This window comes from Apteryx mantelli, chromosome 11, assembly GCF_036417845.1.
Source record: "Apteryx mantelli isolate bAptMan1 chromosome 11, bAptMan1.hap1, whole genome shotgun sequence".
Lineage (NCBI taxonomy): Eukaryota > Metazoa > Chordata > Aves > Apterygiformes > Apterygidae > Apteryx > Apteryx mantelli.
In genome coordinates, this window is record NC_089988.1 from 4,592,154 (window position 1) to 4,603,678 (window position 11,525).

Consider the following 11,525-nt stretch of genomic DNA (forward strand, 5'->3'; position numbering starts at 1 on the left):
TAGGCCAGTGCTAGGTGCGTGGCTGCTGTTTGTGGTTGTGAGGTCAATGGTGGCTCAGTGCCTGCTAGGGCAGTGCTAGGTGCGTGGCTGCTGTTTTCAATTGTGAGGTCAGTGGTGGCTCAGTGCCTGCTAGGCCAGTGCTAGGTGCGTGGCTGCTGTTGGTGGTTGTGAGGTCAGTGGTGGCTCAGTGCCTGCTAGGCCAGTGCTAGTTGCGTGGGTGCTGTTGGTGGTTGTGAGGTCAGTGGTGGCTCAGTGCCTGCTAGGCCAGTGCTAGGTGCGTGGCTGCTCTTGGTGGTTGTGAGGTCAGTGGTGGCTCAGTGCCTGCTAGTCCAGTGCTAGGTGCGTTGCTGCTGTTTGTGGTTGTGAGGTCCGTGGTGGCTCAGTGCCTGCTAGACCAGTGCTAGGTGAGTGGGTGCTGTTTGTGGTTGTGAGGTCAGTGGTAGCTCAGTGCCTGCTAGGCCAGTGCTAGGTGCGTGGCTGCTGTTTGTGGTTGTGAGGTCAGTGGTGGCTCAGTGCCTGCTAGGCCAGTGCTAGGTGCGTAGGTGCTGTTTTCAATTGTGAGGTCAGTGGTGGCTCAGTGCCTGCTAGGCCAGTGCTAGGTGCGTGGCTGCTGTTTGTGGTTGTGAGGTCAGTGGTGGCTCAGTGCCTGCTAGGCCAGTGCTAGGTGCGTGGCTGCTGTTTGTGGTTGTGAGGTCAGTGGTGGCTCAGTGCCTGCTAGGCCAGTGCTAGGTGTGTGGGTGCTGTTGGTGGTTGTGAGGTCAGTGGTGGCTCAGTGCCTGCTAGGCCAGTGCTAGGTGCGTGGCTGCTGTTTTCAGTTGTGAGGTCAGTGGTGGCTTAGTGCCTGCTAGACCAGTGCTAGGTGCGTGGGTGCTGTTTTCAATTGTGAGGTCAGTGGTGGCTCAGTGCCTGCTAGGCCAGTGCTAGGTACGTGGCTGCTGTTTGTGGTTGTGAGGTCAGTGGTGGCTCAGTGCCTGCTAGGCCAGTGCTAGGTGCGTGGCTGCTGTTTGTGGTTGTGAGGTCAGTGGTGGCTCAGTGCCTGCTAGGCCAGTGCTAGGTGCGTGGCTGCTGTTTGTGGTTGTGAGGTCACATATGGCTCAGTGCCTGCTAGGCCAGTGCTAGGTGCGTGGCTGCTCTTTTCAGTTGTGAGCTCAGTGGTGGCTCAGTGCCTGCTAGGCCAGTGCTAGGTGCGTGGCTGCTGTTTTCAGTTGTGAGGTCAGTGGTGGCTCAGTGCCTGCTAGGCCAGTGCTAGGTGCGTGGCTGCTGTTGGTGGTTGTGAGGTCAGTGGTGGCTCAGTGCCTGCTAGGCCAGTGCTAGGTGCGTGGCTGCTGTTGGTGGTTGTGAGGTCAGTGGTGGCTCAGTGCCTGCTAGGCCAGTGCTAGGTGCGTGGGTGCTGTTTGTGGTTGTGAGGTCACTTCTGGCTCAGTGCCTGCTAGGCCAGTGCTAGCTGCGTGGCTGCTGTTGGTGGTTGTGAGGTCAGTGGTGGCTCAGTGCCTGCTAGGCCAGTGCTAGGTGCGTGGGTGCTGTTTTCAATTGTGAGGTCAGTGGTGGCTCAGTGCCTGCTAGGCCAGTGCTAGGTGTGTGGCTGCTGTTTTCAATTGTGAGGTCAGTGCTGGCTCAGTGCCTGCTAGGCCAGTGCTAGGTGCGTGGCTGCTGTTTGTGGTTGTGAGGTCAGTGGTGGCTCAGTGCCTGCTAGGCCAGTGCTAGGTGCGTGGCTGCTGTTTGTGGTTGTGAGGTCAGTGGTGGCTCAGTGCCTGCTAGGCCAGTGCTCGGTGCGTGGCTGCTGGTTGTGGTTGTGAGGTCAGTGGTGGCTCAGTGCCTGCTAGGCCAGTGCTAGGTGCGTGGGTGCTGTTTGTGGTTGTGAGGTCAGTGGTGGCTCAGTGCCTGCTAGGCCAGTGCTAGGTGCGTGGCTGCTGTTTTCAGTTGTGAGCTCAGTGGTGGCTCAGTGTCTGCTAGGCCAGTGCTAGGTGCGTGGGTGCTGTTTTCAGTTGTGAGGTCCCTTGTGGCTCAGTGCCTGCTAGGCCAGTGCTAGGTGCGTGGCTGCTGTTTGTGGTTGTGAGGTCAGTGGTGGCTCAGTGCCTGCTAGTCCAGAGCTAGGTGCGTGGATGCTGTTTGTGGTTGTGAGGTCAGTGGTGGCTCAGTGCCTGCTAGGCCAGTGCTAGGTGTGTGGCTGCTGTTTGTGGTTGTGAGGTCAGTGGTGGCTCAGTGCCTGCTAGGCCAGTGCTAGGTGCGTGGCTGCTGTTTTCAGTTGTGAGCTCAGTGGTGGCTCAGTGCCTGCTAGACCAGTGCTAGGTGCGTGGGTGCTGTTTTCAACTGTGAGGTCACTTGTGGCTCAGTGCCTGCTAGGCCAGTGCTAGGTGCGTGGCTGCTGTTTGTGGTTGTGAGGTCAGTGGTGGCTCAGTGCCTGCTAGTCCAGTGCTAGGTGCGTGGCTGCTGTTTGTGGTTGTGAGGTCAGTGGTGGCTAAGTGCCTGCTAGGCCAGTGCTAGGTGCGTGGCTGCTGTTTTCAATTGTGAGGTCACTTGTGGCTCAGTGCCTGCTAGGCCAGTGCTAGGTGCGTAGCTGCTGTTGGTGGTTGTGAGGTCAGTGGTGGCTCAGTGCCTGCTAGGCCAGTGCTAGTTGCGTGGGTGCAGTTGGTGGTTGTGAGGTCAGTGGTGGCTCAGTGCCTGCTAGGCCAGTGCTAGGTGCGTGGCTGCTCTTGGTGGTTGTGAGGTCAGTGGTGGCTCAGTGCCTGCTAGTCCAGTGCTAGGTGCGTTGCTGCTGTTTGTGGTTGTGAGGTCCGTGGTGGCTCAGTGCCTGCTAGGCCAGTGCTAGGTGCGTGGGTGCTGTCTGTGGTTGTGAGGTCAGTGGTGGCTCAGTGCCTGCTAGGCCAGTGCTAGGTGCGTGGGTGCTGTTTGTGGTTGTGAGGTCAGTGGTGGCTCAGTGCCTGCTAGGCCAGTGCTAGGTGCGTGGCTGCTCTTGGTGGTTGTGAGGTCAGTGGTGGCTCAGTGCCTGCTAGTCCAGTGCTAGGTGCGTTGCTGCTGTTTGTGGTTGTGAGGTCCGTGGTGGCTCAGTGCCTGCTAGGCCAGTGCTAGGTGCGTGGGTGCTGTCTGTGGTTGTGAGGTCAGTGGTGGCTCAGTGCCTGCTAGGCCAGTGCTAGGTGCGTGGCTGCTGTTTGTGGTTGTGAGGTCAGTGGTGGCTCAGTGCCTGCTAGGCCAGTGCTAGGTGCGTGGCTGCTGTTTTCAATTGTGAGGTCAGTGGTGGCTCAGTGCCTGCTAGGCCAGTGCTAGGTGCGTGGCTGCTGTTTGTGGTTGTGAGGTCAGTGGTGGCTCAGTGCCTGCTAGGCCAGTGCTAGGTGCGTGGCTGCTGTTTGTGGTTGTGAGGTCAGTGGTGGTTCAGTGCCTGCTAGGCCAGTGCTAGGTGCGTGGGTGCTGTTTTCAATTGTGAGGTCAGTGGTGGCTCAGTGCCTGCTAGGCCAGTGCTAGGTGCGTGGCTGCTGTTTGTGGTTGTGAGGTCAGTGGTGGCTCAGTGCCTGCTAGGCCAGTGCTAGGTGAGTGGCTGCTGTTTGTGGTTGTGAGGTCAGTGGTGGCTCAGTGCCTGCTAGGCCAGTGCTAGGTGCGTGGGTGCTTTTTTCAACTGTGAGGTCAGTGGTGGCTCAGTGCCTGCTAGGCCAGTGCTAGGTGCGTGGCTGCTGTTTGTGGTTGTGAGGTCAGTGGTGGCTCAGTGCCTGCTAGGCCAGTGCTAGGTGCGTGGCTGCTGTTTTCAGTTGTGAGGTCAGTGGTGGCTCAGTGCCTGCTAGACCAGTGCTAGGTGCGTGGGTGCTTTTTTCAACTGTGAGGTCAGAGGTGGCTCAGTGCCTGCTAGGCCAGTGCTAGGTGCGTGGCTGCTGTTTTCAGTTGTGAGGTCAGTGGTGGCTCAGTGCCTGCTAGACCAGTGCTATGTGCGTGGGTGCTGTTTTCAACTGTGAGGTCAGTGGTGGCTCAGTGCCTGCTAGGCCAGTGCTAGGTGCGTGGCTGCTGTTTGTGGTTGTGAGGTCAGTGGTGGCTCAGTGCCTGCTAGGCCAGTGCTAGGTGCGTGGCTGCTGTTTGTGGTTGTGAGGTCAGTGGTGGCTAAGTGCCTGCTAGGCCAGTGCTAGGTGCGTGGCTGCTGTTTTCAATTGTGACGTCACATATGGCTCAGTGCCTGCTAGGCCAGTGCTAGGTGCGTGGCTGCTCTTTTCAGTTGTGAGCTCAGTGGTGGCTCAGTGCCTGCTAGGCCAGTGCTAGGTGCGTGGCTGCTGTTTGTGGTTGTGAGGTCAGTGGTGGCTCAGTGCCTGCTAGGCCAGTGCTAGGTGCGTGGCTGCTGTTTGTGGTTGTGAGGTCAGTGGTGGCTCAGTGCCTGCTAGGCCAGTGCTAGGTGCGTGGCTGCTGTTTGTGGTTGTGAGGTCAGTGGTGGCTCAGTGCCTGCTAGGCCAGTGCTAGGTGTGTGGGTGCTGTTTGTGGTTGTGAGCTCAGTGGTGGCTCAGTGCCTGCTAGGCCAGTGCTAGCTGCGTGGCTGCTGTTTGTGGTTGTGAGGTCAGTGGTGGCTCAGTGCCTGCTAGGCCAGTGCTAGGTGCGTGGCTGCTGTTTTCAGTTGTGAGGTCAGTGGCTCAGTGCCTGCTAGGCCAGTGCTAGGTGCGTGGCTGCTGTTGGTGGCTGTGAGGTCAGTGGTGGCTCAGTGCCTGCTAGGCCAGTGCTAGGTGCGTGGCTGCTGTTTGTGGTTGTGAGGTCAGTGGTGGCTCAGTGCCTGCTAGGCCAGTGCTAGGTGCGTGGCTGCTGTTTGTGGTTGTGAGGTCAGTGGTGGCTCAGTGCCTGCTAGGCCAGTGCTAGGTGCGTGGCTGCTGTTTGTGGTTGTGAGGTCAGTGGTGGCTCAGTGCCTGCTAGGCCAGTGCTAGGTGCGTGGGTGCTGTTGGTGGTTGTGAGGTCAGTGGTGGCTCAGTGCCTGCTAGGCCAGTGCTAGGTGCGTGGCTGCTGTTTTCAGTTGTGAGGTCAGTGGTGGCTCAGTGCCTGCTAGGCCAGTGCTAGGTGCGTGGCTGCTGTTTTCAGTTGTGAGGTCAGTGGTGGCTAAGTGCCTGCTAGGCCAGTGCTAGTTGCGTGGCTGCTGTTTGTGGTTGTGAGGTCAGTGGTGGCTCAGTGCCTGCTAGGCCAGTGCTAGGTGCGTGGGTGCTGTTGGTGGTTGTGAGGTCAGTGGTGGCTCAGTGCCTGCTAGGCCAGTGCTAGGTGCGTGGGTGCTGTTTTCAATTGTGAGGTCAGTGGTGGCTCAGTGCCTGCTAGGCCAGTGCTAGGTGCGTGGCTGCTGGTTGTGGTTGTGAGGTCAGTGGTGGCTCAGTGCCTGCTAGGCCAGTGCTAGGTGCGTGGGTGCTGTTTTCAGTTGTGAGGTCAGTGGTGGCTCAGTGCCTGCTAGGCCAGTGCTAGGTGCGTGGGTGCTGTCTGTGGTTGTGAGGTCATTGGTGGCTCAGTGCCTGCTAGGCCAGTGCTAGGTGCGTGGCTGCTGTTTTCAGTTGTGAGGTCACTTGTGGCTCAGTGCCTGCTAGGCCAGTGCTAGGTGCGTGGCTGCTGTTTTCAATTGTGAGGTCAGTGGTGGCTCAGTGCCTGCTAGGCCAGTGCTAGGTGCGTGGCTGCTGTTTTCAGTTGTGAGGTCAGTGGTGGCTCAGTGCCTGCTAGGCCAGTGCTAGGTGCGTGGCTGCTGTTGGTCGCTGTGAGGTCAGTGGTGGCTCAGTGCCTGCTAGGCCAGTGCTAGGTGCGTGGCTGCTGTTTGTGGTTGTGAGGTCAGTGGTGGCTCAGTGCCTGCTAGGCCAGTGCTAGGTGCGTGGCTGCTGTTTTCAATTGTGAGGTCAGTGGTGGCTCAGTGCCTGCTAGGCCAGTGCTAGGTGCGTGGCTGCTGTTTGTGGTTGTGAGGTCAATGGTGGCTCAGTGCCTGCTAGGGCAGTGCTAGGTGCGTGGCTGCTGTTTTCAATTGTGAGGTCAGTGGTGGCTCAGTGCCTGCTAGGCCAGTGCTAGGTGCGTGGCTGCTGTTGGTGGTTGTGAGGTCAGTGGTGGCTCAGTGCCTGCTAGGCCAGTGCTAGGTGCGTGGCTGCTGTTTGTGGTTGTGAGGTCAGTGGTGGCTCAGTGCCTGCTAGGCCAGTGCTAGGTGTGTGGGTGCTGTTGGTGGTTGTGAGGTCAGTGGTGGCTCAGTGCCTGCTAGGCCAGTGCTAGGTGCGTGGCTGCTGTTTGTGGTTGTGAGGTCAGTGGTGGCTCAGTGCCTGCTAGGCCAGTGCTAGGTGCGTGGCTGCTGTTTGTGGTTGTGAGGTCAGTGGTGGCTCAGTGCCTGCTAGGCCAGTGCTAGGTGTGTGGGTGCTGTTGGTGGTTGTGAGGTCAGTGGTGGCTCAGTGCCTGCTAGGCCAGTGCTAGGTGCGTGGCTGCTCTTGGTGGTTGTGAGGTCAGTGGTGGCTCAGTGCCTGCTAGTCCAGTGCTAGGTGCGTTGCTGCTGTTTGTGGTTGTGAGGTCCGTGGTGGCTCAGTGCCTGCTAGACCAGTGCTAGGTGAGTGGGTGCTGTTTGTGGTTGTGAGGTCAGTGGTAGCTCAGTGCCTGCTAGGCCAGTGCTAGGTGCGTGGCTGCTGTTTGTGGTTGTGAGGTCAGTGGTGGCTCAGTGCCTGCTAGGCCAGTGCTAGGTGCGTGGGTGCTGTTTTCAATTGTGAGGTCAGTGGTGGCTCAGTGCCTGCTAGGCCAGTGCTAGGTGCGTGGCTGCTGTTTGTGGTTGTGAGGTCAGTGGTGGCTCAGTGCCTGCTAGGCCAGTGCTAGGTGCGTGGCTGCTGTTTGTGGTTGTGAGGTCAGTGGTGGCTCAGTGCCTGCTAGGCCAGTGCTAGGTGCGTGGGTGCTGTTGGTGGTTGTGAGGTCAGTGGTGGCTCAGTGCCTGCTAGGCCAGTGCTAGGTGCGTGGCTGCTGTTTTCAGTTGTGAGGTCAGTGGTGGCTCAGTGCCTGCTAGGCCAGTGCTAGGTGCGTGGCTGCTGTTTTCAGTTGTGAGGTCAGTGGTGGCTAAGTGCCTGCTAGGCCAGTGCTAGTTGCGTGGCTGCTGTTTGTGGTTGTGAGGTCAGTGGTGGCTCAGTGCCTGCTAGGCCAGTGCTAGGTGCGTGGGTGCTGTTGGTGGTTGTGAGGTCAGTGGTGGCTCAGTGCCTGCTAGGCCAGTGCTAGGTGCGTGGGTGCTGTTTTCAATTGTGAGGTCAGTGGTGGCTCAGTGCCTGCTAGGCCAGTGCTAGGTGCGTGGCTGCTGGTTGTGGTTGTGAGGTCAGTGGTGGCTCAGTGCCTGCTAGGCCAGTGCTAGGTGCGTGGGTGCTGTTTTCAGTTGTGAGGTCAGTGGTGGCTCAGTGCCTGCTAGGCCAGTGCTAGGTGCGTGGGTGCTGTCTGTGGTTGTGAGGTCATTGGTGGCTCAGTGCCTGCTAGGCCAGTGCTAGGTGCGTGGCTGCTGTTTTCAGTTGTGAGGTCACTTGTGGCTCAGTGCCTGCTAGGCCAGTGCTAGGTGCGTGGCTGCTGTTTTCAATTGTGAGGTCAGTGGTGGCTCAGTGCCTGCTAGGCCAGTGCTAGGTGCGTGGCTGCTGTTTTCAGTTGTGAGGTCAGTGGTGGCTCAGTGCCTGCTAGGCCAGTGCTAGGTGCGTGGCTGCTGTTGGTGGTTGTGAGGTCAGTGGTGGCTCAGTGCCTGCTAGGCCAGTGCTAGGTGCGTGGCTGCTGTTTGTGGTTGTGAGGTCAGTGGTGGCTCAGTGCCTGCTAGGCCAGTGCTAGGTGCGTGGCTGCTGTTTTCAATTGTGAGGTCAGTGGTGGCTCAGTGCCTGCTAGGCCAGTGCTAGGTGCGTGGCTGCTGTTTGTGGTTGTGAGGTCAATGGTGGCTCAGTGCCTGCTAGGCCAGTGCTAGGTGCGTGGGTGCTGTTTTCAATTGTGAGGTCAGTGGTGGCTCAGTGCCTGCTAGGCCAGTGCTAGGTGCGTGGCTGCTGTTGGTGGTTGTGAGGTCAGTGGTGGCTCAGTGCCTGCTAGGCCAGTGCTAGTTGCGTGGGTGCTGTTGGTGGTTTTGAGGTCAGTGGTGGCTCAGTGCCTGCTAGGCCAGTGCTAGGTGCGTGGCTGCTCTTGGTGGTTGTGAGGTCAGTGGTGGCTCAGTGCCTGCTAGTCCAGTGCTAGGTGCGTTGCTGCTGTTTGTGGTTGTGAGGTCCGTGGTGGCTCAGTGCCTGCTAGACCAGTGCTAGGTGAGTGGGTGCTGTTTGTGGTTGTGAGGTCAGTGGTAGCTCAGTGCCTGCTAGGCCAGTGCTAGGTGCGTGGCTGCTGTTTGTGGTTGTGAGGTCAGTGGTGGCTCAGTGCCTGCTAGGCCAGTGCTAGGTGCGTGGGTGCTGTTTTCAATTGTGAGGTCAGTGGTGGCTCAGTGCCTGCTAGGCCAGTGCTAGGTGCGTGGCTGCTGTTTGTGGTTGTGAGGTCAGTGGTGGCTCAGTGCCTGCTAGGCCAGTGCTAGGTGCGTGGCTGCTGTTTGTGGTTGTGAGGTCAGTGGTGGCTCAGTGCCTGCTAGGCCAGTGCTAGGTGTGTGGGTGCTGTTGGTGGTTGTGAGGTCAGTGGTGGCTCAGTGCCTGCTAGGCCAGTGCTAGGTGCGTGGCTGCTGTTTTCAGTTGTGAGGTCAGTGGTGGCTTAGTGCCTGCTAGACCAGTGCTAGGTGCGTGGGTGCTGTTTTCAATTGTGAGGTCAGTGGTGGCTCAGTGCCTGCTAGGCCAGTGCTAGGTACGTGGCTGCTGTTTGTGGTTGTGAGGTCAGTGGTGGCTCAGTGCCTGCTAGGCCAGTGCTAGGTGCGTGGCTGCTGTTTGTGGTTGTGAGGTCAGTGGTGGCTCAGTGCCTGCTAGGCCAGTGCTAGGTGCGTGGCTGCTGTTTTCAATTGTGAGGTCACATATGGCTCAGTGCCTGCTAGGCCAGTGCTAGGTGCGTGGCTGCTCTTTTCAGTTGTGAGCTCAGTGGTGGCTCAGTGCCTGCTAGGCCAGTGCTAGGTGCGTGGCTGCTGTTTTCAGTTGTGAGGTCAGTGGTGGCTCAGTGCCTGCTAGGCCAGTGCTAGCTGCGTGGCTGCTGTTGGTGGTTGTGAGGTCAGTGGTGGCTCAGTGCCTGCTAGGCCAGTGCTAGGTGCGTGGCTGCTGTTGGTGGTTGTGAGGTCAGTGGTGGCTCAGTGCCTGCTAGGCCAGTGCTAGGTGCGTGGGTGCTGTTTGTGGTTGTGAGGTCACTTCTGGCTCAGTGCCTGCTAGGCCAGTGCTAGCTGCGTGGCTGCTGTTGGTGGTTGTGAGGTCAGTGGTGGCTCAGTGCCTGCTAGGCCAGTGCTAGGTGCGTGGGTGCTGTTTTCAATTGTGAGGTCAGTGGTGGCTCAGTGCCTGCTAGGCCAGTGCTAGGTGTGTGGCTGCTGTTTTCAATTGTGAGGTCAGTGCTGGCTCAGCGCCTGCTAGGCCAGTGCTAGGTGCGTGGCTGCTGTTTGTGGTTGTGAGGTCAGTGGTGGCTCAGTGCCTGCTAGGCCAGTGCTAGGTGCGTGGCTGCTGTTTGTGGTTGTGAGGTCAGTGGTGGCTCAGTGCCTGCTAGGCCAGTGCTCGGTGCGTGGCTGCTGGTTGTGGTTGTGAGGTCAGTGGTGGCTCAGTGCCTGCTAGGCCAGTGCTAGGTGCGTGGGTGCTGTTTGTGGTTGTGAGGTCAGTGGTGGCTCAGTGCCTGCTAGGCCAGTGCTAGGTGCGTGGCTGCTGTTTTCAGTTGTGAGCTCAGTGGTGGCTCAGTGTCTGCTAGGCCAGTGCTAGGTGCGTGGGTGCTGTTTTCAGTTGTGAGGTCCCTTGTGGCTCAGTGCCTGCTAGGCCAGTGCTAGGTGCGTGGCTGCTGTTTGTGGTTGTGAGGTCAGTGGTGGCTCAGTGCCTGCTAGTCCAGAGCTAGGTGCGTGGATGCTGTTTGTGGTTGTGAGGTCAGTGGTGGCTCAGTGCCTGCTAGTCCAGAGCTAGGTGCGTGGATGCTGTTTGTGGTTGTGAGGTCAGTGGTGGCTCAGTGCCTGCTAGGCCAGTGCTAGGTGTGTGGCTGCTGTTTGTGGTTGTGAGGTCAGTGGTGGCTCAGTGCCTGCTAGGCCAGTGCTAGGTGCGTGGCTGCTGTTTTCAGTTGTGAGCTCAGTGGTGGCTCAGTGCCTGCTAGACCAGTGCTAGGTGCGTGGCTGCTGTTTTCAACTGTGAGGTCACTTGTGGCTCAGTGCCTGCTAGGCCAGTGCTAGGTGCGTGGCTGCTGTTTGTGGTTGTGAGGTCAGTGGTGGCTCAGTGCCTGCTAGTCCAGTGCTAGGTGCGTGGCTGCTGTTTGTGGTTGTGAGGTCAGTGGTGGCTAAGTGCCTGCTAGGCCAGTGCTAGGTGCGTGGCTGCTGTTTTCAATTGTGAGGTCACTTGTGGCTCAGTGCCTGCTAGGCCAGTGCTAGGTGCGTAGCTGCTGTTGGTGGTTGTGAGGTCAGTGGTGGCTCAGTGCCTGCTAGGCCAGTGCTAGTTGCGTGGGAGCAGTTGGTGGTTGTGAGGTCAGTGGTGGCTCAGTGCCTGCTAGGCCAGTGCTAGGTGCGTGGCTGCTCTTGGTGGTTGTGAGGTCAGTGGTGGCTCAGTGCCTGCTAGTCCAGTGCTAGGTGCGTTGCTGCTGTTTGTGGTTGTGAGGTCCGTGGTGGCTCAGTGCCTGCTAGGCCAGTGCTAGGTGCGTGGGTGCTGTCTGTGGTTGTGAGGTCAGTGGTGGCTCAGTGCCTGCTAGGCCAGTGCTAGGTGCGTGGGTGCTGTTTGTGGTTGTGAGGTCAGTGGTGGCTCAGTGCCTGCTAGGCCAGTGCTAGGTGCGTGGCTGCTCTTGGTGGTTGTGAGGTCAGTGGTGGCTCAGTGCCTGCTAGTCCAGTGCTAGGTGCGTTGCTGCTGTTTGTGGTTGTGAGGTCCGTGGTGGCTCAGTGCCTGCTAGGCCAGTGCTAGGTGCGTGGGTGCTGTCTGTGGTTGTGAGGTCAGTGGTGGCTCAGTGCCTGCTAGGCCAGTGCTAGGTGCGTGGGTGCTGTTTGTGGTTGTGAGGTCAGTGGTGGCTCAGTGCCTGCTAGGCCAGTGCTAGGTGCGTGGCTGCTGTTTTCAATTGTGAGGTCAGTGGTGGCTCAGTGCCTGCTAGGCCAGTGCTAGGTGCGTGGCTGCTGTTTGTGGTTGTGAGGTCAGTGGTGGCTCAGTGCCTGCTAGGCCAGTGCTAGGTGCGTGGCTGCTGTTTGTGGTTGTGAGGTCAGTGGTGGTTCAGTGCCTGCTAGGCCAGTGCTAGGTGCGTGGGTGCTGTTTTCAATTGTGAGGTCAGTGGTGGCTCAGTGCCTGCTAGGCCAGTGCTAGGTGCGTGGCTGCTGTTTGTGGTTGTGAGGTCAGTGGTGGCTCAGTGCCTGCTAGGCCAGTGCTAGGTGAGTGGCTGCTGTTTGTGGTTGTGAGGTCAGTGGTGGCTCAGTGCCTGCTAGGCCAGTGCTAGGTGCGTGGGTGCTTTTTTCAACTGTGAGGTCAGTGGTGGCTCAGTGCCTGCTAGGCCAGTGCTAGGTGCGTGGC